The sequence below is a fragment of the Schistocerca nitens genome, chromosome 8 (genome assembly GCF_023898315.1).
Source record: "Schistocerca nitens isolate TAMUIC-IGC-003100 chromosome 8, iqSchNite1.1, whole genome shotgun sequence".
NCBI lineage: Eukaryota > Metazoa > Arthropoda > Insecta > Orthoptera > Acrididae > Schistocerca > Schistocerca nitens.
In genome coordinates, this window is record NC_064621.1 from 180,451,201 (window position 1) to 180,456,160 (window position 4,960).

Consider the following 4,960-nt stretch of genomic DNA (forward strand, 5'->3'; position numbering starts at 1 on the left):
GTGTGTGAGCTGAGTTGCCCCCTAGCTAGAGGGCCTGGCCCTCAGCAGCCTGTTAGGTCTCTGCTGCCGTCTGCATTGGCAGAGCCAGGTACCCACCCAACAACCACCACTTGACTCTCTCACGAATGTTTGTGCCTCGTAACATTCATAAACCATCAAGTAAATAATTCCTCTCGTACACAGTAACACACTCCTCTGCCTTGAAAATTTGCTAGTCTCCGCATACTATACAATTATTCACAAATAATTGCTTATGCATTGCTCGTCCCCTACAAGCTGTACTACCGTATATTTAACTGTCAGGAGTGAAAAAGAGGGAGACAGCGTTCCCTTATTTAGACAAAGTGTCCAAATGGAATCTTAGTGACTAATCAAGAGACTCTTAGAGGTGTTTACACTTTACTTTAACTAACAAAATTACGTTACATTAAGTGCAGTACATCTGCAAAGCCTCCCTGGCGGTTAAATTGAAAATGGAGATCTTCTTAATCACTTACAATAAACATGAAGCAATAATAACCTAAAAGTACAGCACAGGTACACACATTCTCTGAAATAAAACATTTACAAAAAGAAGGTCCGTCCTTAAATCACCCATAACCTACTTAAATCTTACAGTGACAAGTGCATTAAGTATGTACAACTCATTTTGTTTGCTAGAACTTATTTACGAGTACAATGCAGACTCATTAAAATACCTATTCCAGAATCAACCTGAATAGCAAGCTACAGAAAAATATTGGATGATTTTTTCTTTTATGTTCTTTTGATATGAGAGTTAGGACAGGTAGCGATGCTAATTACTCAAGCACTATTGAATAATTTACCCAACGGCAGCTCGTAAGTAAATTGCTAGAGTTAACCACAAAATCTTCTCTATCGATTCATATAATTATTCACTGGTAAGCTCGAATTAATCTTCATAAATTGCCGTTACTTTTGCACCATAGTAATATCCAAGCATTTATCATTCAACTTGCGAGCAGTTTGCACATACGCTGGTCATAAAATCATTAACACAAGTGCCGTGAAGACTATTAAACAATACGACGAACTAGTCCAGAAGTATAGACGAACGAGTTTAACTACCTACTATGGGTATAGCCATTCAGAATTCCACGAGATCATCGGAAGCCACTATGATAAGACAAAACACTGTGGATCAGCACAATTATACTAACATTACTGAAAAGTAAATGTAGTGTTAGGTCCTTATTAATTACCATAACTAAGCTGAAATCTCACGTTTATACACCCTTCCTTTTGATGCTTGCTCTTCAAAATTCCTACTCATTCTTTTAAACAGCTGTTCAGTCGTCATCCCTTCTTCCTTTGGTCATCATTCGTTTGTTGCATCAACAGTGGTTGTGATACACTCTAGCTTCTTTGAAACATATCATCCTAAAGCATCCACTTATCTTGGGGTTCCCTCGAACCGACAAAAAAAAAAAATTAAAAAAAATTCAGATGTGTGTGAAATCTTATGGGACTTAACTGCTAAGGTCATCAGTCCCTAAGCTTACACACTACTTAACCTAAATTATCCTAACAACAAACACACACACCCATGCCCGAGGGAGGACTCGAACCTCCGCCGGGATCAGCCGCACAGTCCATGACCCAACTTTAAACCGCTTGTCAAGTATTCTCAAGCGCTTCACTACACAATATAGGCATATCCTAAATTCGACGAATGCAGTCTACTGTATTCCTTGATACGGAACCCACAGAATTCTACTAGGGTTGGTCACTTAATTGAATCTCAAACATTGTAAGGCTTGCAAAAATCTTGCCAAACTTCATCCCTTGATCTATTTCAAGTTCGAGATATAAGACTGTACTTCTGATTATTACCTCTAAGTGTTTCAGCTTCTACTGCATTTGCATGTACTACACTTCGTACACAGAAATGACCTACATAAAGGTTGAAAAATATGCTAGCCGAAAGTCGATGCTTCTTAGGTAAACGATGTCACTTGATCAAAATTTTGTCTCCCTCGACCAGGATCAGATTTAGTTCTCAACTCTTCTTTTTTTTCCTACTCATTGCTTCTCACTTAATTTACTTTATTGCAATACCGACTAGCCTAATTGTCGCTATTTACCACTCGGTGGAAAGGCTACTAATTTCCTCACTCCATCTGAATGTGCTCGATTCTTTGGCTCCACCTTCAGACATATGCTGGTGGTATTTCGTTAGTCACACCTTGTTAGACTTGTAGGAACAAATCCCAACTACAGCGATGACAATTGCAATAAATACGACACAATGAAATCCATTGAATTTTATGCATGCAGCTATGTAAATACTGCTTCCTCCACTGATATTTTGGCTGTATAATATCAAGCCATCCTCAGTGTGAGTAGCAAGACTGACGACAAGGTGCCGAGCACGACCTTACATACTCCAGCGCGGTGGCACTGCACATGCGTGTCACAGATACTGGTTGACAGCAAAGAGGTACACTTACACACGCACCACCTGTGGTAAAAGCGTTCAGATATTCGATTCGCTAATCGATGTATGTTTGATGGTGGTAACACCTTGACGACTTGTTTGCAATTTAACTACACCAAGAGCCGGATTCCATGCCTTATCCTAATTAAAAGCATTATCTTCATTTATTAAGTTGTTGGTTAATATAATTTATTTGGCTTCCTTGAAAATGTAGTCCCAAAAGGAAATCCTTAATTATGCATTTAGCCAGGTTCAAGACGGGGTGAAATTTCGAGGTAAACATTGTTTTAATTCAATTTGCTGCACTTCTACCTGTATTTCGGTCCATTGTCTGCAATACCCTTCTCAACAAGACTTCAGAAAAACAGATGATACTGTTCCTCCAGCGGAACAAAAGTCACATACCTTATCTCTACAACTGCAAACAGATACTGATAACCGTTCAACGTTCTGGGCAGGGGTCCAAACAAGTCAGCTGCTGCTAACTCTTCCAAATGTGGTGAAACGATTGAGGTCAAATGGGTACCTTAGATGTAGTTGTGAAGGAATTAGCCTACTGACAAACTTTGAATGTCCTGAGCACTAACTTCACTCACCTATCCATGATGATGAAGTATATAGATTCGGCTAGCTTCTGACACTTCCTACGTCCAAAAATTCCATAGTTCAGATGATAGTACGAAATCAGTTTATTCATTACTTCATTGCGTATAATATGGGTGTCGTATACACAACGGAATACACCTCTTACTAAACAGAACTGCCTTAATCTCACTTCCTCTTCGCTTTGCAACTTGTCTTTGATCATACTCAAGACTGGATCTCTCTTGCTCCCTACCAATGTTCGTAAGAGCTGTCTCAATAACATTTTCAAACGTAACACAGCTCATGTACATTAAACCATTGTGTTTTCATTCAAGTCTATATCAGTATTCTATGTGAGCCCAGCTGGACCACGGGAAAGTACATCTTTGAAAACATTTTGTGGACTTAGTATGTAAATGATTTTAAATTTCTGTTGGTACAATGTCTATCTCATTAAGTGATTATGATTTAGTTTTGCAGACATTAGGAAATGCAACGCTTTATCGTCGGCGTAAATATGTGTCCCACGTAGAGATAGTAATGAAACTTAGAAAAATTTCACACTTATCGCCAATGCCTAAATTCGGCGACATTGTAGTTTGTTCGCTTTATTGAGAAGACTACTTGTATTAATTATTGGCTTAACTGCAACCTCTCAATTCTCTTCAAACTCTCGAAACAGGGCAACACCAAAACCATTCCATGAACTGTCTGAAGATATACAGAACTCTTTACAAAGATTTGAGTGTACCAGTAGTGGAGTGGATACGAGTGTCTCTTGCAATACTTACATTCCTTTCGTGCATTATTGTACTAGTTGCACAATGTTCTCTTCCCTATCAAAGTGAACTGTTGGGGACCAGTTAGGCCTCCACCTTAGCGGACTTTTGTAAAAGTTTAAAAGTTTATAAGCCCAAGGCATGTACGTAAATGTATTTTTGTTTTGGGTACTTGACAATCTGTAACTACATCTAATTTTTCGAGATCTCGTCGAATTCTCTTCTTCTGAGTTCTAATTTGCTGAGCTTAATCGTAGCATCATGTCTCTCAAAAGCTTGCAAAACCTGGTCCTGCTCATCATTACTCTCCACACAGGATTTCTCAGCAGTAAGTATTTCATCAGCGTTAAGAGCGATTCTCTTATGTAGTGGCTCTGTTCATACGGTACTCAATACTCAAACGATTGCCACAGAGGAAATATTGAGCTCAAAAGGTAATTTCCTAAATACATAAAACCTTCCATTCCACAGAAACGCGGTGTACTTTTTACAAGATGGATCGAGCTCTACCTGCCAATAGCTCACTCGCCTGATTGATGAGGTAAGCACTTTAATGCCGTGAGATTCCTGTAATAGCTCATCTAACGTTCCAGGCCCGTCCGCCGAGAATCATATACATGCTTCACAGTACCATGTTTCTTCAACATACACCTTATCGGGCTTTTGTAACAACTTACTCCCAGTTCGATAACACATTGTTCTACCATTGACTCGATTGCCTTCGATACCTGCTCTTTGTTTACAAGTGACTACTGAGGGTCACATAAAAAATGGTCGGTGAGGTTTTACCTGAAACTTATGGGTAAAGTTACTGATAGTTATTGTGCAACCAGAAATACTAGCCTGTTCTACTGTAATAGAAACTTTAGTTCCCCTCGCGCTTCTTCTGATTCCTCAAGTTCGATTTTATGATCAGTTATTTCTTTTGTATTACTTCTCACCTTGTAAATCTCTTAAAGCGAATTGTTCTGTTCCTGGTTGTACTCGTCACAATACTCTCCCGAGTCTACACACAACTTGAGAAACAGTCTCTGCTTCTTCTGCATCTCATCAAAAGGCAGAGTTATCTCCTCATCATAGATGACTAACGTGGCAAACCCATTTCTCAAACTGAGATTAGCCTTATACTTGTGCAAGA